Below are 22,753 nucleotides of genomic sequence, written 5' to 3' on the forward strand. Positions count from 1 at the left end.
TGTTTTAACGTTGGATTCATGTACTTACATTTTTTTTTCAAACTGTTTAATGTGTACAAGCTTAGTCTACCCAATAGAAGCCTGTAAGGTCCTAGAGGTGAGGCATCTAAAAGATTCATACTGAATTAAATAATAATATTAACAAACTACCTTTACCTCAAAATTAGCTTCCTGAGTTATGGTTTCTGTCACTTCTGTATAAAAATACCAAAATTTGATGTCATCTGTTATGTGGCCATTACTCAGTCTACTTGGAATATGATTTGAATATGTTAATAATTTGGGGAATTTTTTCCACACAGATGACACATGAGGTGGATGAGTATCACGGAGTTGACACAACAAATCAGAATCGCATTTAAAGGTACAGTGGAACTACCTTTAGTTATTTGAATCTCATTAGTTATATGATAATCTAGAATAAAGCAGAAAAAGTAGCCAATAAACCTCACCATTTTAGAGTTTCCAATGTTACCATTATTTATACCAATTTTAAAACCTTAATAATATCCTAACACTCTGTGTATGCTTTTTGTTCATTTTTATAATATAAAACCAGGTAAATTCTATTCTTTTATGAACTTATCTAAAGTTGACAGATTTTAATCTTTTTAAAAATCACTGGAAATAATTTAAAATGACTCCCAAGGTGGCTTGGGCAATTTTCAGTTTCTTTGATGTAAGTCTATGAGAAATGTTATTTTCAATAATTTAGAATTTTTGATTATTTAACTTTGGCTGAAGAATAACTTAGTTTCCTTGACACCTAACACTCCTAATTAGAGTCATTTGTAATGTGAAGTATCTGCTTATATAATTACATTTTCCAACATCTAAAAAATAAAGTCTGCGATCTATCCTAAGGAAACAATTCCAAACTATAAAAAATATGCAAAGTCGTTTATCACATCATGATGTGTACTACAAAGTTAATACAACTTCAATTTCTAAAAGTAACATACATTTTATAAATATTAGACTGGATGTAATATTACAGAGTGTAAAAGGCTCTGTAGCAATGTGAAAAATGATTGTGTGAATTAAAAAATTTTTATCAGAATATAAAATTGTATGTTTATTATGATTAAAAATATGTAAAAAATTCACATATTTGTAATGAATGGTTGGGGAACTTTCAGGAAGAGACTTCAAAATCAGATAGTTGATTTACGAATGTTGTGTTAGTTTCTGCTGTACAGCAAAGTGAATCAGTTATACATATACATATATCCACTCTTTTTTAGATTCTATTCTCATATAGGCCATTACAGGGTATTGAGTAGAGCTCCCTGCGCTATACAGAGGGTGTTTTTTTTATATACAACAGGTTCTTATTAGTTATCTATTTTATACATATTAGTGTATATATGTCAGTCCCGATCTCCCCTACTTCTTAGCAGTGTCAACCAGTCTTCCTGTTTTCAGCTTCACCTTCACCCCCACTTTCACAGGTACCTGGTGCCAATAATTTCTGAGCCTTTGGGGATCCATAGTGAAAAAGAAAAAAAGATTTCTTCTTGGATTTCCTCACTGCTAGTCTAGGATTCAGGTTTCTTGGGTCTATTAAGTGAGCTACAACTCATAATATGTTTCATTATTTCAACTTTTAAAATACTGCACTCCTGCCACCACTTCCTTCTCCTTCTTCTTCTTCTTTCCCACTCCCTTTCTGCATTCCCCCCACAATATCTTGTTGTGAAATATAATAAGCACGCCTAAAGTGAACATGTATCTGTGGTAGGCAAATAATGACCCCAACACATCCATGACCTAGTCACCAAGACCTGCGAATATGTTACTTTATATGGAAAAAAGGACCTTATAGATGTGATTAAGAATCTTGATATGGGGGGAATTCCCTGGCGGTCCAGTGGTTAGGACTCTGCTTTCACTGCCGAGGGCCCAGGTTCAATCCCAGGGTGAGGAACTAAGACCCTGCAAGCTGCGTCATGCGGCCAAAAAAAAACCCAATTCTTGATATGGGGAGTTTATCCTGGATTATCTAATATTGGCCCAATTATAATCACAAGGGTGCTTAATGTGAAAGAGGAAGAAAGAAGAGGAGGTAGGAATGATGTTGTGTGAGAAGCTGTTGCTGGCACTGAAGATGGAGTAAGGGGACCAGAAGCCAAGGAATGTCAGTGGTCTATAGAAGCTGGAAAACAGAAGGAAATCCTCCCCAAGAGTCTCCAAAAAGTAACACAGCCCTGTTGATTCCTTGATTTTTGCTCAGTGAGGCCTACGTTGGACTTCTAATTCACAGAACTATAAGAAAATAAATTCATGTTACTTTTAGTGACCACATTTCTGGTAATTTGTTAAGGAAGTGTTAAGAAATGAGTACATCACAATATAAAAATAATCAAAAGTTAATAACCATCATCCAAGCCAAAACATAAAACATTGCCAGGCCCTTAGCAGCAACCTTCCTGGCATATATCCCTTCTCCAATGTATCTCCTTTGTACTAGATGTAACTACTGTCTTGATATTTGTTATACTCTTCCTTGCTTTTCTTTATATTTTTACAACCCATGTATGCATGCAAAAATATAGTTAAGTTTTGCCTGTATTTTTAGCTTAACAAAGATAGGATCACACCATATGCATTCTTTTGTGTTTTACTCCTTTAGCTTAATATTTCTATATTATTCATACATGTTGTTGTATATAATTCATCATTGTATAATTGCTGCGTATTTTTTATTAACATGTATTTTATCTGATATAGTTACACTAGCTTTTTTTGACTGGTTTTTATGTGCTACTTAATTTTTCCATCCTTTTCAAATTCTGTCTCCTTATGTTTATAAATGTCTTTTTTCAACAGCCTACAAGTAGGCTTTTTAAACAGTCTGATAATTATTCTTTTAACTGGCACATTTAATCCATTTATACTTAATGTAATAAATGATAGATTTAAATTTAAATCTACCACCGTATTTATTTGTACCATCTGCTCTATTCTTTTCCTCTCACTCTCTTTCTTGCCTTTTTTGGTGGGTCAGTCAAGGGAGTTACTGAGTGTTTTTTGTATTACTCCATTTTTTTCCCCTCTATTGGTTTGAATTTAGGCACTCTTGTTCTTATTCTTTTGTTGTTGCATCCTTAACTTATTCAAGTTAAATGTCTCCTAATAAAATAATAGATGTTATCAATGGATAAAAATGCTCATGGAAAACTGGACAGATCAAGTGGACATCATCTGATCTTAGCTTCACCAAATGCGAGCCCAGACATATTCTCATGGCATGATAAAATATGAAGCACGAGAGTTTCACCTTGTGCAATATTGTTGCCAATAACCAAAGCCACTGAACTGAATTGCTGTGGATTGAACTGTTTCCCCCAAAATTCATATGTTGAAGCCCTAACTCCCAATGTTATGCTATTTGGAGATGGAGCCTTTGGGGTGTAACTTGGGCTAGATGAGGTCATGAGGGTGTGGGCCTCATGATGGGATTAGTACCCTTTTAATAAGGCACCAGAGACACCAGAGAACTTGCTTACCCTCTCCTTGTGCCCACAAACAAGAGGTTATGTGAGCACACAGTGAGATGGTAGCTGCCTACAAGCCAAGAGAAGAAGCCTTAGAATGAAACTTATCTTTCCAGCACCTTCGTCATGGACTTCCCAGCTCCCAGAAGGGTGAAAAAACTACTATATATTATTTAAGTCACTCAGTCTATGTTATGGCAGCCTGAGCTACTTACTACGTTTTCTTTTATTTTTTTTTCCCTTCATCCATCTCCCCAGCATGTTATTTCATAGACGCCAACATAACCAGTATGGGGATAAACAAAAACTAGACTTTTTAGGTGATCAGGATTTACTTTTATCTCCTGTAATGGAGAAAAGAGATTCAGAATACTATAATGACTGTATGAATCAGACAATTAATCATTACTATAACCTAATCAAATGTTAACTGTAAGTGAAATTATTGAATCCAGAAAAAAGTAAAAAGTAACATTTTTCCAAATTAAACCCATTATCTGTCTTTTAATGACACTATTTGTTTTTGCTCTCCCAGATTTCCTTTTGACCTCACTCTCTCCATCTATATAACAAATACTAAAACATATATTCAGAATTAGTTTTAAACAATTTATAGTGGTTAAAGCTTTCAGACTCGCAATATTATGAAAATCTAAGGATTACTAAGAAAAGTAACATGGTCCAGTGACAAGAGCTATGACCTCTGACTCAGAAGCTGGATTACTAAGGGCTAAGTGACCACAAAAAAGTCACTTTTAAGTCCACAGTATTATAATTTCTCATTCTATAAAATGGGGGTAATATAGAATATATATATACCTAACATTAATATAACTAGGATAATATTGTAATCCACTTCAATTAGATTCACAAATATTTTTGAGCTGCCTTTTATATTCCAACCATTGTTCTAGATACAATAAAAAAGATGTGTATGGTCTCTAACCTCATGGAATTCATACGAGTCTGATGGGCATGATGAGTCAAAAAAAGTATGATGGGGACTTCCCTGGTGGCGCAGTGGATAAGACTCCGCACTCCCAATGCAGGGGGCCCGGGTTTGATCCCTGTTCAGGGAACTAGATCCCACATGCTTGCTGCAACTAAGGAGCTGGTGAGTTGCATCTACAGAGCCCGCCTGCTGCAACTAAGACCTGGTGCAACCAAATAAATAGTAAAAAAAAAAAAAAAGTACGATGAATGCTATCAAAGGAATGGTAAGAGCTGTAGAGCAAGGGAATTTATTTATTTATTTATTTTTAAGAAAGCACTATTTTTTTTTCTATTTTTATTTATTTATTTTTGGCTGCAATGGGTCTTCATTGCTCTACGTGGGCTTTCTCTAGTTGTGGTGAGCAAGGGCTACTCTTCTTTGTGATACGTGGGCTTCTCATTGCAGTGACTTCTCTTGTTGCAGACCACAGGCTCTAGGCACGCAGACTTCAGTAGTTCTGGCACGTGGGCTTCAGTAGTTGTGGCTCGTGGGCTCTAGAGTTGTGACGCACGAGCTTAGTTGCTCTGAGGCATGTGGGATCTTCCCCGACCAGGGCTCAAACCTGTGTCCCCTGCATTGGTAGGTGGATTCTTAACCACTGTGCCACCAAGGAAGTCCTGAGCAAGGGAATTTAACTATGAAGGGAGTCTCCTGAAGAGATTAGAGGCTAGGGCCTAGGGAGAGGTGGGTAATGAAAAGAAGGACTAGAGTCTTTAAGAATGAGCAATCTGGCTGCCTACAGGAATAATAATAGTAAGCAGAACTTGATTTATTCAGTTTTGGAGTGCTTAAAAAAAATTATTGCCAACATTTAAGAACTTGGAGATTACCAGAAAAAGAAACCAGATTTCTTAAAAAATGAGATCTAACACATGGCAACTTTCAGCTGAACCAAGGAGCAGTTGCTTCCATGAGAGTATGTGTGATCCAATTTGCCAGATACCATCAGTCTACATTTGTTTCACTTTACCTTACTCTGCTTCTGTGTGTATTTGGGTTTTAAATATCTGATCTAGAAAGAAGACTGTACACTGAAGAACAGAAGTAAGTCTTTTGTGGCTGATGCACAGAGACAAAAAAAAATCAGATTGGAAGTCCAAGCTGGAGTGGTAAGTATGTGCCAGATTGGGGCAAACCTGGTAGGTTTTGGGTCAATGGAAGAGCCACTAAGGAGTCTTAAGCTGGAAAATTACATGCTCATATTTGAGTTCTAAAAATACTTTTCTGGATGCAAAGTGAAAAGGAGATTTCAAAATATATTTTAAAAGCTGAAGACTAGGGGACTTCCCTGGTGGTCCAGTGGCTAAGACTCCGCACTCCCAATGCAGGGAGCCTGGGTTCGATCCCTGGTCAGGGAACTAGATCCCTCATGCCGCAACTAAGACCTGATGCAACGAAGACCTGACGCAGCCAAATAAATAAATATTTTTTTTAAAAAGCTGAAGACTATAAAGTATCAATCTGGCTTATCTTGTCAAGTTTCAGATGGAAACCAAGAATGAATTTTAAGTTTTGTGCAGAATAGGTTCCATTCTGATAGAAGAAATCCATCGTGACTCTTTTAACTTTTTCTAAAGACAATAAAATAAAAGTTACTCATACCTTGAAAAAAAACATTGACCAAAATTATTCTAACATGAAGGGGGAAAAAAAACTTGCATAAAAAGTGAAAAACCAGACGATAAAACCTGAGTGATAAAAGAAAACTTTCCCGTATGTTACAGAAAAGTCTTCCCCTTGCTCAATACAGTACATCCTACTATTATACAAATAAACATAAACTCATACAGACACACTGAAAAAGTTATAACTCAGAATGACCCATGGGGCTTATTTCCTGTTAGATTCTGTGCCTGGTTCTGCTCTCTAATTCTCTTTGAATACATTTCAGCAATGATTCATTTTGTCAGTCTGCCAATAGTCTTTCCTACTGAGTGAGTAGCATGTACTTCACGTACGTTAGCCGAAACACAATTGAGAAGTTTGCTCAGATTGCCCACGATTACCTTATTTGCTATTCAAAAATGTCATGCTTTTTTTTTAATCAGTAATATGCCTAAGACTACATATCATATGACAAACAGTGAAAGTTAATTTAAAACACCAAGGGAACATTTATCTAGGAATGACTTTGACCTGCATTTGGGGGACCTGGCCTCCTTCAGTGAGGCCCACTGCCTTGGATCTGCGTGGAGCTTGCCTCTGTTGCCCAGGGTAAGCCACTACTTTCCAAATCCAGCCTGCCCCACTGGGCACCATGGTGTGTCTGACAACACACACACACTCCTGTTTTCGTGACTCTTGTGCCCTAATATATTTGTGAGATTTTAGTCAAGAACATTATTTCATTATTGTTTTCTCACCTACTCCTTGTCACCCCCATCTCCTCCTCAAGGCTCAAGTCTGAAGTCTGTGAAGAGCTGAGCTAAAGAAATAATAATATTAGCTAATATTTATTGACTCACTGTGTGTCAGAGACTGTTAAGTGCTTTGTATGGATTAATTCATTTAATCCTCACAACCACCCAATCAGACAAGTAGGAAAGTTATCCTTTTTACAAATAAGGAAACTGGACCATACAGTGGTGAAGCTGGAATATGAACTCTTGCTATTAACCATCTACAACTATAGCTCTACAACCCATATTTTTAACCTCTATGCTACAAACATTTTACTGTACTCAGATTCACCTTTTTTTCTATAATATTTAAGACTGTATTAAATGTGCTTTTTCTAGGAGGCTTCTAGGCTCCTGGTAGACACATCCTATCAGTCTACAAGTCCCACCAGACATAGCTGGGTAGAAGTGGCCCCAACTTAGGCTCAAGCTGGGATCCCGACTCTCCCCAACTCCTGGGTAACACCAACCCACAGATCTTTCTTTGTCATCCCTTCATCTCCATCAAGTCAGACTGACAGCTTGAATTTTTTGCTTCTACTTAATGCCCATATTGGAGATAGCATTCCCTCTTCAATTGGGGATGAGCACATAAAAATCCTCTCTCTTTACTGAGTCAGAAACAAGAAACAGAAGGAAACCCTATTATCCATACCAGTGTCTTATGGAAGCTTGGTTGTCAGCAAGGACCAACTCTTCCTAAGATCAAATTTTCCAGCAGCAACTATTTCCCTCTAGAGAGAGCTGATTAAGCCAAATCCAGAGTCATCTCTTGATCCACCCTTTTCCTAAACCTTCTCACTTCCTTACAAGCAGCACTTTTAAATTGTTGAATTCATCCATTTCCCTCAATACTCTCTCACCTAAATTGCTGAAAATACGTTACCTGGTTTCCCAGACTTCTCTATCCCTGACAGTCCCTTTCATTTTTCACACTCTAGCCAAAGAATCTTTGCAAATTGCAGACCTAGTCAAGTTACTTCCATGCATAAAATCCTTCAATGACTCTCCATTGCTCTTAGGATAAATTTAAAAGTTTCAACATTGCATTAGTTTATCTTTCCAGATTCATCTTTCATTATCTTTCCCAAAAGTGACGCTACATTCTCTTCCATCCCATCATTCATAACTTCTCTTCGTTTCACTAAGGTGATATATTTCTTGCCTACTGGTGTTTACATACCTTTTCTCCAATGCCTCTCATTGTTCCTTCTCCTTTGTCAGGCTAACCTCTTCAGGTTTTTTGTGCTTCCATATCTCCCTGTATTTCTTCATTGTTTTCATGGCTGGTTGAATTTTCATTGCTATTGCTTGTATAGTTTGTATCTCTAGCTAAACAGTAAGCTATGCAAGAACAGGAACCACTTTATTTTGATTATTATTGTGTCCCCAGCAACATTTTACAGTGCCTGGCAAATAATAGGCACTTGGTAATCATTTATTGAATAAATGAGCATATGAGTAACCTGCTACATTATGAGTTAAATAGGTTCCCATGTTCCCATCAGTCTATTTGAAACCTAAACTTTCAAATTAACTTCTGGAACAGTTTGTTAATAATTTGGGATTTAGCTCCATTTTGTCCATTTGTTTATTTAGAAAAGGAATGTATTTTACACAATCATCTCTCCCCTTCCTCTCTAATGATTGCTTCTAAATTCCATATATTTGTTATTCAATCAGACAGGAATATAGAGTAAAACCATGATCCGAGGTAGAGAAGTTAGAAATGGCAATAAGAGAACTAGAAAGATTGGAAAATTAAAAAATTAAATGTTATTTATAAAGTTGTGTCAAATTACATAGTGTTGATTAAGTGCCTAACAAGCACGGTGCCTGCACTTAGTAGGCACCCCCAAAATGTATGTTGACTTTCTTAATGAATGAAGCAACTTTTCAGAGTTTTATCCCAATGTCCTTGATAGAGGTATCAGCAATGCATATACTTACAGAATCAAGTCTAAGTATTGACTTTAAGAATTTTATTTCTAGCACTCTTGTGAAATAAGTTCTTTTTTGTGGGATCTCCCCCTACAAAATTACAAGCTATGTATAGGACAGAGTGAGGCATTGTGAGTCTTAACAAAGGTTTTGGAAATTCTCTTGTCATCTTTCTGGGAGGAGGAGTGGTTGTGGGAAGAGTTAGGTGTGGCCAGAGCTGGGAGCTAGAAGTAGTAGACAGACAAGAGGGGTCAGGTTACCCTGAGAATATGAGGGCAGATGCTGGTAGCAGCACTGCTATTGGGACACTGAGCCCTAGGCCAGCACTGAAATATCGAGTTGAGCCTAAACTCCCAGTGATCCAGGATTGTTAAAGGGAACCATAGTTGTCCTTAGCTGTTGGAACTACTTGGGTATCAGCAGAAGCGCAGGTGAATCCTCTCCACTCAAACAGTTGTCTAATTTAGACTCACTGGAATGTCACATAGTTAAGATTAGGCAGTTAAACACAATCAAAGGTTACAAAGAAAACAGCAGTTAATATTAGTCAGTAAAAACAATAAACAACAGATTTAGACTCCCAAGATTTTTGTATATATTTATAAGATAAAGAATTTTGAGCAAATACGTATGAAATGTTTAGAGAAATAAAAGATTCCATTACAAAGATAACCAATTAAAAGTTATGAACCCTATATTTGAGGGGAGAGTGAAACATCTAAAAATTAAAATATAACTGTTGAAATTAAAAAATCAATGGTTAAGCAGTAAACACATCTAAAGAGAGAATTAATGATGATGATATTTCTTGAGAAATTACACAGAATGCATCACAAACAAGGATATGAGAAATATGAAAGAGATATGGAGGACAGAAAGAAAAGATTAACATAGACCTAGACAGAATTCCAGAATAAGAGAATAGATAGAAAGGAGGAATGACAAAATTTAGAGACATCATGGCTGTAATTACTGAGATTTAATAAAAGCACAAATCTCTACTGACTCATGAATCACAATATGTTCGAAGTAGGTTAAATTGTTTTTTAAATCCTGGAAACATGAGACAACACAGAAAGAAATGACAGGCAGAATGACAGCAACAGCACTAATAGAGAGAGTGGAATAATGTCTTTAAATGGTTGAGAGACAAAACTATCAACGTAGAATTATGTATTCAGCAGAACTATCTTTCAAGAATGTCTAAAATAAAGACATGCTTAGCTTAACTCAAACTGACAAGCTTTATTATTAAGAAATCTACATTATAGGAATGTCTAAGAAGAAGGAAAATTAACCCAGAAGCATGGTCTGAAATACAAGAAGAAATGATGAGCAAATAGAGTAGTAAATGTGTCTGTGTCTGTGTGTGTGTGTGTGTGTGTGTGTGTGTGTGTGTAAAACAAAGCATATATTGACTATATAATTTAGAAATAGCAATGTTAAAAAAAAGAAATAGCAATGTTGAATATATGGGGCTAAAGAAAGGACAGGATTAAAATCCTGGACAAAATTATCATATAAGTGCAGGGAGGAATAGAGTTAAAGTGTTCTAAGGTTTTTTATATTTTAGGGGTTAAGATATTGATTAAATCTGATTTCTGATAATGATATGTTAGGTTATTCATATAAAATCCTTGCTAAAAATAATGAAAAGTGTTCAATAAATTATAAATAAAACAACACATTTTAAGTATTGAATATCTTAAAGACAGTGGCTAATTTGGAGAAGAAAATCTCTAATTGGAGAGATTGAAAAAACCGCATTAGGGGCTTCCCTGGTGGCGCAGTGGCTGAGAGTCTGCCTGCCGATACAGGGGACACGGGTTCGTGCCCTGGTCCGGGAAGATCCCACATGCCGCGGAGCGGCTGGGCCCGTGAGCCATGGCCGCTGAGCCTGTGCATCCAGAGCCTGTGCTCCGCAACGGGAGAGGCCACAACAGTGAGAGGCCTGCGTACCGCTAAAAAAAACAAAACAAAAAAACAGCATTAGATCACGAAAGCTGTAAAAGCTATAACCAGTATGTGGTAAAAAATATCCAAGTGGGCTAGACAAAAAACAAACAACAACAACAACAACCCAAGATACAGAGGCAAGAAAAGGGCATGAATTTGCTCAGCAAATAAATATTTACCATGCAGTTACCATCAGGAAGCACTATTTTTGGTGTTAGGGACTGTTCTAGGAGTTGCAGAAACAAGACAACAACAGCAACAAAAACAAAATAGACATGCAAAGCCTTCAGATGTTGGGACAATCAGTCAGATTTTAAAACAATGGCACTTGACATATTTAAGGAAATAACTCACAAAGTTACAAACACCTGTGGGAATCAGGAAATCATGAAAAGTGACCTATCAGATGTGAGAAAAAACCAAACAGAGTGTCTAACTGAAAAATAAAATAAGAGAAATTTTTTAGAGCAATGGAGATGGCAAATAAGCATATGAAAAGCCACATCATACTCATCAGGGAAACATAAATTAAAACAACGAGATACTACTACATACCTATGAAAATGGCCAAAATGTGAGACACTGACAATACCAAATGCTGGTGAGGATGTGAACCAACAAGAACCCTCATACATAGCTAGTGGAAATGCAAAATGGTACAGCCACTTTCAAAGACAGTTTGGCAGTTTCTTATAAAACTGAACATACTTTCACCATATGATACAGCAAAACGTGTTCCTTGGTACTTCCCCAAAGGAAATGAAAACTTATGCTCACACAAAAACCTGCACATGGATATTTATAGCAGCTGTTTTCATATTTGCCAAAACTTGGAAGCAAGCAAGATATACTTCAGTAGATGAGTGGATAAATAAACTGTAGTCCATCCAGAGAGTGGACTGTTATTCAGCATTAAAAAGAAATGAGGGGGCTTCCCTGGTGGTGCAGTGGTTGAGAATCCGCCTGCCAGTGCAGGGGACACGGGTTTGATCCCTGGTCCAGGAAGATCCCACATGCTGCGGAGGAACTAAATCCATGTGCCACAACTACTGAGCCTGCTCTCTAGAGCCCATGAACCACAACTACTGAGCCCATGCACCGCAACTACTGAAGCCCACGCGCCTAGAGCCTGTGCTCCGCAATGAGAAGCCCGTGCACTGCAACAAAGAGTAGCCCCCGCTAGCCACAACTAGAGAAAGCCCACATGCAGCAACGAAGACCCAACACAGCCAAAAATAAATAAATAAAATAAACAAAATAAATAAATTTATTTTTTTAAAAAAAGAAATGAGCTATTACACCATGAAAAGACAAGGAGGAAACCTAAAAATGCATATTACAAGGTGAAAGAAACCAATCTGACTACATACTGTATGAATCCAACTATATGACATTCTGGAAAACGCAAAATTATGGACACAGTAAAAAGATCGATGGTTGCCAAGGGTTGTGGCCAAGGAGATGAGGAGAGAGAGGTGAATAGGCAGAGTACAAAGGATTTTTAGGGCAGTTGAAAATACTCTGCATAAAATTATAATAATGAATATATGCCATTACACATCTGTCTAAACCCACAGATTGTACAACACTAAGAGTGAACCCTAAGGTAAACTATAGACTTTGGGTGACTGTGATGTGTCAATGTAGGTTCATCCTACATTCTGGTGAGTGATGTTGATAAAGGGGGAGGCAGTGTATGTGTGTGGGCAGGGATTATATGGGAAATCTCTGTACCATCCTCTCAATTTTATCGTAAACTTAAAACTGGTCTAAAAAGTAAAGTCTTTATTAAATAAAAGTGACCCTATGTATCTGTATGTATTTGCCTGGCACAGATAAAGAGATGAAAAATACACACCAAACTCTTAATGTTGGTTACCTGAGTGCAGGTTTAGAGAAAGGAGAGAGATGAAGAGAAAATAAACTTTTTCTTTATATAGAAAAAAAAGCATAGCTGGCAATGATTGGATACAATAGAAGAAATAACAGTTGGTGAAGTAAAAGAGAAATTTGAAGAGATCAAGAACACAAGATGAAGAGACAAAGATAGAATGAAGCAAAAGTGAATAGGAGGTGTGAAGGTGACAATGAAAATGTCTATCATATGTTCAGTTGGAGAACCACTAGAAGAGGAAAGCAAAAGTGCAGCAGATTCATGGTTTGAAAAGATAAAGGATGAGAATTTCACGGATCTAAAGAAAGATAATATACCACAAGTTCAAGAAGCCCAATAAATCCCAGAAGACAATTATTTTAAAATACACACTTAAAAGCATCATAACAAACTATCAAAACTCAAAAACCATAAAAAGTTTTCAAAACCAGTCCCCAAAAATAAACAGTTACCTTCAAGGAGCCACAGGTCCCCTGAAGCTGACTTATCATCAACAGTAATGAAAGGAAGAAGGCAATATCATTTATCTCCAAAGTAATGAGGAAAAAAATATCAATCAGGACTTTTACAGGAAAAATAAAAGTGAGAGTGTTGTTGCCAGCAGGCTTTCACCTGAATTGAAATTCTAAAACATGAAATTCAGACACAAAGAAAGTGATCCTAGATGGAATGTCTGAGATGCAGGAAGTAATGAAGGGCAAAGAAATTGGTAAGTACATGAACAAATTTAAATGTACATCAATTGTATTTTTAAAAGTAATAATATCTTGTCACTTTTGAAAAAATATTAAAATACTAGATAGTAATCTATTAAGTGGAAGGTAGGGGTGCTAAATGGAATTAAAGTGTTAATTAAGGAGCTTGACTTCTATGTTAACCATTTCTAAACTAGCAAAGAGAAAAACAATAAAAGTATAAAAACCAATTTGACAAATTAAAAAAATAAGAAAAAGAAATATAAACACTTGGGACAAATAAAATGTAGAACATACAATGGCAAAAATGAATTCAATTATATCAATAACTACCTTCAATGTACATAAACTAAATACCTTAGTTAAAATGAAGTTTGACAACTGAATAACAAAAAAATTATATGCTGTTTATAGAAAGATTAAAAGTTGCAGGATTGAACAAGATACACCATGCAAATTCTAATTAAAAGAAAGCTAGTTTAACCACATAAATATGAAAAAAAAACTAACGTTAAGTCAAAACATTAGTACAGAAAAAGAAAGTCAAAATGATAAGAAGATTTAATTCATAAGGAAAATGCAAGTCTAATTTTGTATGCTCAAATGCTATGGTCTCAAAATATATCATTTATGAATAATAGCACTTTTATTTTTCCTTCCAAATCCTTACTTCTTTTGTTTGTTTTCATGTCTATTTGCACTAACTAAACTATCTAGTAGAAGGTTTATAGAAATAGTGAAAACAAACATCCTTGTCTGATCCTGGGTCAAAAACAGGAAGTCTTTAAAAATGTCTTTATCAACTATGAGATTTACTGTACGTTTTCATAAATACCCATTTTTGTGTGTGTGAGGATAAATATATATTTTTTTATTTTTAATCTTTTAAAAAGTTAATTATTTAAAGCAAAAAAACATGTAGAATGTGTTGTGTGATATATAACAGATGTCCAAGTAAAATGTATGTATTCAGTAGCACAAAATATAAAAGTGTACCGTTACAATACTTTAATATACCTGAAGTGGTGTATTATTTTTTTAACATATTTATTGGAGTATAATTGCTTTACAATGGTGTGTTAGTTTCTGCTTTATAACAAAGTGAATCAGTTATACATATACATATATCCCTATATCTCCTCCCTCTTGCGTCTCCCTCCCTCCCACCCTCCCTATCCCACCCCTCTAGGTGGTCACAAAGCACCGAGCTGATCTCCCTGTGATATGTGTCAGCCTGTGCTTTTAATGGATATTTCTATTTTTGTAGAATAGACAAATGGTTCTAATTCTCCATTCATCAGGGAAATTTCAGGAATTAAAGTCACTATGAATGCCCAAATTAGAGAACATGTGTTTCCAATATAGGGAAGCTTCTGACAATGTTCCCAGAAGAATTATATGCACATGTAATTGCTTATACTGTCTCACACTGTTTATAACCCATTCATTCCCTCCTTTCACTCACAGCTCTGTTCCAGCCATAAGCATTAGTAATAGTTCAGTAGCATTTTACACTTTTTTCCTAGGGCATTTTCTCCTGCTGTGGGCCTCAATCAAAATTGGCAGCTTTTCGGGTTACCTGGTAAATGGCTAAATCAGGATACATTAAGTGGGTATTGGGCCAAGGTGTGCCAAGTATTGGGTCTCTTTCTTAATAGTACAGGGCCAAAAAGCACAGCAAGCTGTTTCTCCCTTTGGTGGAGCTATCTTGATATCTCCCAAATGCACTTTTAGTGTTACCACAGGATCTGACATCAAGGTTGCCTGGTCTTCCTTTCATTCAAGGGGATCAGATAGTGTAAACAATTAGGTTAAGGAACTGGCTAAAGGATTTGATCATGAATTCTTCTTTTCATGGCTTAAGTCAGATCTCTGTTTACTTGACTTGGAGTTTTTATTTGGTTTTATATTATGTGGTTGCTCCACTCCCAATTTTTTTCTAAAGAACTCATTCATAAACAAGTAGGCATAGCCAGATAGCTCTTCCAGATAGTCCAGTCTGATGATCATACCAGTCTCACTGCCTATTATGGTCTTGCCTCATCTCAGCCACCCCCATGCTGCTGCTCATTTCCAGTGCAGTATTTCATACCAGCATTTCTGGCCTAGAGAGGATAGCTATTTTAAGTAGATGTTTAAAAACTGATGCTTTTAAAGATACTGGCGATTCCTTCAATACATATTTCAGGTGTTTGTTGAAGAGACTATCATCTAAGACCCCCTAGATGGCCATTTTTATAATTTCTAAAATAAGATATTTCTAAAATTCTAGTATCCAACTTTCATTAACTACTGAATGCATTTTTAAGTGTGTGTTTGTGTACATGTGTTAACCAATTTAAAGAAAAAACTGTTAGTTTTCTCAACCCAGCTAGTCTAGTTCATATAGAATCTCTGATACATGAACCACATTGACAAATTCAGTAAAACTAAAATCATGTTGTACTCTGCTTAGTCAAGTATCCACAAAATCATTTCCCACATATACTTCCCACATTAGGGTTAATATACACTGGCATGTTCCTGCCTGCTATCCTTTTGTTATGTAAAATTTTAATTTGCCTAGGTTGATCTGAGGCATGCCAGGGTATAATTCTGATTAATGGTCTATGGATGAAAAGATATGGGGCATGAGGAAGATTGCTGACTACTTTCTCAATGTGAATTCCCTCAGATGAAGGTATACAGGCATCTACAAGCATGAAAGGAAATAGCTTTTCAGACAACAGGGAAGGGTTGCTCTTCTGTCAAGAAAAGTTCAGGGGGGATTTACTGGGGCTTGGAGGTTCGAATTACTCTGATGCCTCTAGTTCACATTTTCCTAATGGATGTCTGAACTTTTGTGTAAGAGATCTAGCAAAGTTTTGATAGTGATCATTAGTGCTGTCCACCAATTATTTCCAGTTCTCATACTGAGCAAAACTGTACCTCCTTGTCCCTTTGACGTTATGAAAGGCCATATGACTTGCTTTGGCCAAATATATATGAGAAGTGATGTTTTTCATTTCCCTTCAGAAGCTTTAAGAGCTAGTTCACAATTCATCACACTTTCTTTTTTTCCTTCTGCCACAATCACCAGCAATGGTCCAGATAGCAGAGGCTATATCAGCCTGAGTCGTGGAGTGAAGGTTATGCAGAGCAGAACTGCCAACCAACCTGCAATGAATATGTAGTATGAATGAGAAACAGACCTTTATTGCTTTAACTCACTGAGATTATAGGGTTGTTTTGTTACCAAAGCATAACCCAGGTAGCCTATCCTGACTGATACAACTCTGAATTCAACTAGTGGTTAAACACTGAGTTTGATTCTTGGCTATTTCAATCCAATATGTGCAAGATATAGGAGATTCTTTCAATATATTCATATAAAGTCCCTGAAATTATATCCATTTTTTAAAAAACTGATACTTTAATATTTTGAGTCTATAATTCCTCTGTTACCATTCATCCAGTGCCATCAGGAGCCTCCCTACCCTGCCATCCTCGAATTCCTCACACTCTTTATGTTGTTCCATGATAGAAACTATTCTAAGCCCCCACACTGTATTGTTTATTGAGAAATTTGTTTTTCCAGATAACTTTCTTAGCTGCTTCATCAAAGGGCACAGTACTTGATATCTCCCCTTCCCTGAGGATCTGTATCTTGAGGTTCATCATCACTTATGTTCCTTGGTTGAAATTAGCAGACACTGACTCTGTCTAACTTTCAAAAGGGGAGTTTATGGGAAGGATATTAGGGTCTTAAAGAGAAGACAGGAAGTTAGAGGACCAAACTTGGCAAGGGAAAGAAACTGGGGCAGCTCCAGAAAAGAAAAAATGAAGAATCAGGAGGAAATAACTACCATAATGCTGGAATAGCTGTTGCTGCCAGAAAAGATCTCTGGCTGTTCTTTCTGACCTTGCACCACCCACTCAGACTTCAAAATCTTCCAATTAGAAGGTCTTAGATCATAATCTCACCCACTAGCAGTTCTAGGGAGTGGGAGAGGAATGGTCTGGCCTTTCAAAGTTTCACTGTTAGAGGCATAGGCTTGAAATTCCCTCCCAACACGATTATACACAGTGGGAGAGAGGTAAATCCTCAAAGAAATCAGGTTCTACCAGGGAGAAGAATTGATGCCAGTCAACAACACCACCAAAAAAGATAGTCATCTAATAGGGAAGTGAGAAAAGGAGAGAATAATATAGTACTTTTTTTTTGGCCACGCCATGCAGCTTGTGGGATCTTAGTTCCCCAACCAGGGATCAAACTTGTGCCCCCTGCAACGGAAGCATGAAGTCCTAACCACTGTACAACCAGGGAATTCCCTAACATGGTCCTTAATAAAAGAAAGGTTTATGGCTACATTATCTTTTTAGGTTACTGTAGGAACTCTGGAAGTATTCACTTATGAAATTCATTTTTTTTTCTTGCAGAGTCATTATTTGAAGGCACTTTGGAATGATAAAAACCCTAATTCAAACGAGGGTCTGTCATTTACTAGATATTTTGGGGCAAGTTCCTTAATTTCATTGAATCTCCATTACCTCCTAGAGCTATCTGAGGATTTTGAGTTAATACCTCGAGAAGGCCTGACACACACCCTGCACTAAATAAGCATTAGCTTCTATCCCCTGTGTATTAGAGTTCTCCAGAGAAAAGAACCAATAGGATGTGCTTATATGTAGAAGGAGACTTATTTTAAGGAATTGGTGATTATTCTAAGGATCACACAATTATGGAGGCCGGCAAATCCAAAATCTGCAGAGTGGGCCAGCATGTTGGAGACCCAGAGAAGAGACAATGCTGAAGTTCAAGTTCGAAAGCCATCAGGCTAAAGACTCAGGAAAAATCCAATGTGTTGAAGTTCAAGTGCAAAGGCTGCCTGTTACAGAATTTCTTCTTGCTCAGAGGATGTCATTCTCTTGTTCTATTCAGGCCTTCAACTGATTGGATGAGGCCCACCCACATTATGGAGAACAATCTACTCTACCCAAAGTTCACCAAGTTAAATGTTAATGTCATCCAAAAACATTCCCACATAAACATCCAGAATAATGTATGACTACATATCTGGGCATTGTGGTCCAGCCAAGTTGACACATAAAATTAAAAGTGGTCAAATAATAGCAATTTCAGGGATGAGATCACACCCTGAGAGATGCTATTTTTCAGGAAAACAGTTTTCCTTCTTTTTCTGCATTCACTAAAGCACTTTATAAGGCTGTTAAAACCAGCTGGGGAAGGGCTGCCTGTGATTGGGCCTATGGGAATGATAGGGATGGCAGGTGTGAGACATGAAAATGTAGGTCCCAGAGGTTAGGTACTCAAGCTTTTAGAAGAGGCTCACCCCCAAGGAGTCCTCTGCTGTGGCAAGAAAAAGATATGGTTAGACCCCCAAAGAAAATAATAACGTTCATCAATACCAATTCCTATCAGCAAATCTTGAACCTGATCAAAAATGAGTTGATCGTGGGCTTCCCTGGTGGCACAGTGGTTGAGAGTCCGCCTGCCGGTGCAGGGGACACGGGTTCGTGCCCCGGTCCGGGAAGATCCCACATGCCGCGGAGCGGCTGGGCCCGTGAGCCACGGCCGCTGAGCCTGCGCATCCGGAGCCTGTGCTTCGCAACGGGAGAGGCCACAACAGTGAGAGGCCCGCGTACCGCAAAAAAAAAAATGAGCTGACCATCTACAAGCTTGTGACTATCTACTCTTAGAACAATGCCAGAATAGCACTTTGGTGCACTGCCCGTGGACACATATAAGCAAAATATTTGTGGCCAATATTCAAATCCTCATGATGACATAGGTGAGAAAGATAAGATTTCTGCAAGGACTTCTCAGAAGATAGATTAAATGCAAAGAGACTAATGGCTATATGTAACATGGCACATACCTGGAGAAGAATGAATGTTCAAAATTAAGATTCTCATGAAACACATGCCCAGGCTAAACACAGACAGTGTCCACAAGAGACTGTTGGATGACCATGCTGAGGCTACCTGTGCTATGAGGAGCAGCTACAGGCCAAGAATGAAAAGATCATCCAGACTCTGTCCAAGAAGGAAGAAACTAAGAAATAAATCTCCTCTTACCTGTACATAGTAGCCTCAACAATAGATGATCCAAAAAACTCAATCCTTTACCTGGGGAATAAATGGTTAAAAGAAAGAGACAGAACATCTAAGGAATTTAATAAGTGATCAGAATAATATCACTAAATAAAAATTAATTTAATATTTAGGTTTAACCGTATGAAATTGCTATTTTTTAAGTTAAATTAAAATTTTTTTGGCCACACTGCATGCAGGATCTTAGTTCCCTGACCAGGGATCGAACCCCATACCCCTGCATTGGGAGTGCAAAGTCTTAACCACTGGACTGCCAGGGAAGTCCCTGAAATTGCTATTATTTGACCACTTTTAACCTACAACAATGGCCGTTTCTTATGGTTCTGTTTAATATGTGTAGGAGTCAAGGTGAAGTCAAGATACAATCAGCAAACAGGAAAACTCTGCCCTATAAGTTATTATATCTTCATTCTAAGTCTAAGGAGATATAGCTGCTAATTGTGAAAGGGAAGCAGAATTGAAAATTTTGGTTTTATTGGTTTTTTTTTGTTTTTGGCCACGCTGTGCGGCTTGCGGGATCTTAGTTCCCCTACAAGGAATTGAACCCTCACCCTCAGCAGTGAAAGCATGGAATCCTAACCGCTGGAATGCCAGGGAATTTTCTGAAAATTTTAATACTGACAATTCAAAATTATAAAATCAGGGCCTTGAGATCAGTAGAACAGCTATTAAAGATTATGCTGGTGCAAAGTGTAATATGTATCATGCATAGTTATACAATGGAAAGAACTCTCTTTTCTCTTGCACATAGGACAAGTGGTTTGGCTAAACAAAGATAAGATTCTTTGAGGGCAAGGGCTGCGGGTTGGGGGAGAAAAATACTTATGCATGTATATGTATATGTAGGTGTACGTGTGTGTGTATAAATATAGGAGTGTGTGAGTTTACGTGTGTAAGTGTATTATGTGTGTGCATACTTATGTACATGGGTAGCTATGTATGTGTGTGTAAGTGTAGGTATAGGTATATGTGAGGTAAAATTTTCCAGTCATGACATTTACAATATTACAAAGAAGAGAAAACTTAGTCCTCGTCATCTTATTACTGTAGGTCTAGGTGCTGTACTGACTAGGTGTATGTGAGGTAACCTTTTCCAGTCATGATATAAATGAGATTCCAAAGAGAAAGGTTATGCCTCATTACCTCATTACCGTTGGTCTAGGTGCTGTCCTAAGGTCTCCCCTGGACATCCAAGACATTGCAGAATTGAGAATGATGGGAAATAGACTGAAGTCTGAAATAAGTCCGTCTTCCTCCTTTCACCTTCCCCTTGCCATTTCTTCACCCTCTCTTTTCCTCCTCTCCTTTCCAGAAGTATGGGAGTAGGGAAAACCTTTCATATGGGAGATGCTGACTGCCCTAAGGGAGAAGCTGCTCCTGCTCTAGTTAACTCACAATTTTTGCATCTTCTCCCTTGGCCTATGACTTCTTCTGGAAACTGATGCACTAGCTCCTCCTGGTATATGAAACCTGGTGAGATTTACCAGGATAACTGCTTTACCAGGTTTTGTGTGTGTGTGTGTGTGTGTGTGCTTTGTCACACAGCTTTCAATTTTTCTCAGTTGTGTATATTCATTTCAAATAAGGAGGCTTAATTTGTAAATTGTTAATTAACCAAGATAAGAAAAGAATAATTAATTCTACAAAGCCTAAAGGCTTGAATCTAAGGTATTCTTAAGAACTGTATCATATGTTTCTCCAAAGCACTTATCATCTAAGCTTATTACTTCACAAAGATCTTTTAAGCTTTGCAAATATCATTCACAAACTGAAAGATTAGATTCAGGGAAGTAGAGAATGGCCAAAGTCCAAGAAAATATCCTTGATCTGGATAACTCTACAATGTTTTGGAAGCAGTACAAAGAAAAATGCATAATACTAGTGTTGGCCTGCAATGCCCAGATTATGAGTCTGATTACTGCCTGAATCACCTCACCTTCTATTCATACTATTAGGGGATATTTGACAAAAATGAATTTGAATTAATACAAGGTGTAACAAATTCAAAAGAGGCAAACTTCTCTTTAACTTAACAAGTATTTAGCATCTAATATACACCAAGTAGTGCAGGAGAAACAAAATTAATATAAAAGAGTAAAGCTTTAAGGATTTCAAAATGTTTTCTGGGAAGTGGAAATTCCAATTTTGGTAGCATCCCTATGAAGTCTTGGTTCAAAAAGTTCCACCAAAGCCAGACATTCCAACATACTTAACTCATGGCTTTTGAGACTGCTTTAAAAACACCTATGCCAGGAACATGAACACACCTACGAAAGAAACAAGGGAAGTAACCATCAAAGAAACCTTGTGGACCCCTGCTTGGGTTCTGCAAATATTGAAAAAACAACCACCTTGAGTTCAAGGAGGACAGAAATGAGTACTCTCTGAACCAGTCTGTCTCAACACGTAGGCGTTCCAACCCCAACCTGCTCTTGCAGCTCTCCTTCCTTCCATCATGATCCTGGATCCTAGATTACTCAGCCAACACTGCTTCCCTGGAAATCAGTCCTCTTTGGCATAATAGGCTGACAGGACTTGATTTTGCTATTACAGGTTTCCTTTCCCTTTTGATTCCACAGATTCCCATCACAGCATCTGATTCTACTTGAACGGGCATGCATTGTTGGAAATTTGACACTGGAGGCAAATAAATAGAGATGGCCTGGTGCCTGGTCAACAAAACTACACTGTTGTCCCTGAATAGATAGAGCAAGAGAAACTAAAGATTTGGCTTTTATCCTTGAGGAGCCTACATATAGAGGAGAAAAAATATGTGTACATGTATTATTTTACATTATATATAAATATGAAAGAACTCAAGTATAATTAGAGGAACAAGAAATAACACTGTCAAATAAAAATTGCCATGGAAAAGGGGGTAAAAGAATGATCAAAATGATGTGAAATAAATATGAGGAGGCTTCCTGAAGGAAGAGAAGTACATTCAAGATACAGAAAATAGGTTGGGCAAAAAGGCATGGAAACATAGTTCATTAAGTTTTAGGCAATCATAATTTTTATATTCTTAAAAAGCATATAGGGCTTCCCTGGTGGCACAAGTGGTTGAGAGTCCGCCTGCCGATGCAGGGGACACAGGTTCGTGCCCCAGCCCGGGAAGATCCCACATGCCGCGGAGCGGCTGGTCCCGTGAGCCATGGCCGCTGAGCCTGCGCGTCTGGAGCCTGTGCTCGGCAACGGGAGAGACCGCAACAGTGAGAGGCCCGCGTACCGCAAAAAAAAGAAAAACAAAAGCATATAGCAGT

The 22,753-nt window shown here is 37.5% G+C and overlaps 1 protein-coding gene across 1 annotated transcript in view; it reads right to left on the reverse strand.

The window, feature by feature from the left end:
* Window positions 1-22,753, reverse strand: part of ODR4 (odr-4 GPCR localization factor homolog) — a 144,835-nt gene continuing 122,082 nt past the window's right edge. Inside the window, exon 17 of the transcript XR_016392870.1 lies at window positions 1-22,753. This exon is cut by the window's right edge and continues 19,510 nt beyond it. The gene's annotated coding sequence lies outside the window, so the exon portion shown is untranslated.

The sequence above is a fragment of the Delphinapterus leucas genome, chromosome 1, assembly GCF_059928025.1.
Source record: "Delphinapterus leucas isolate spDelLeu-1000000601 "Yukka" chromosome 1, BTC_Dleu_Yukka2, whole genome shotgun sequence".
Taxonomy (NCBI): Eukaryota; Metazoa; Chordata; class Mammalia; order Artiodactyla; family Monodontidae; genus Delphinapterus; species Delphinapterus leucas.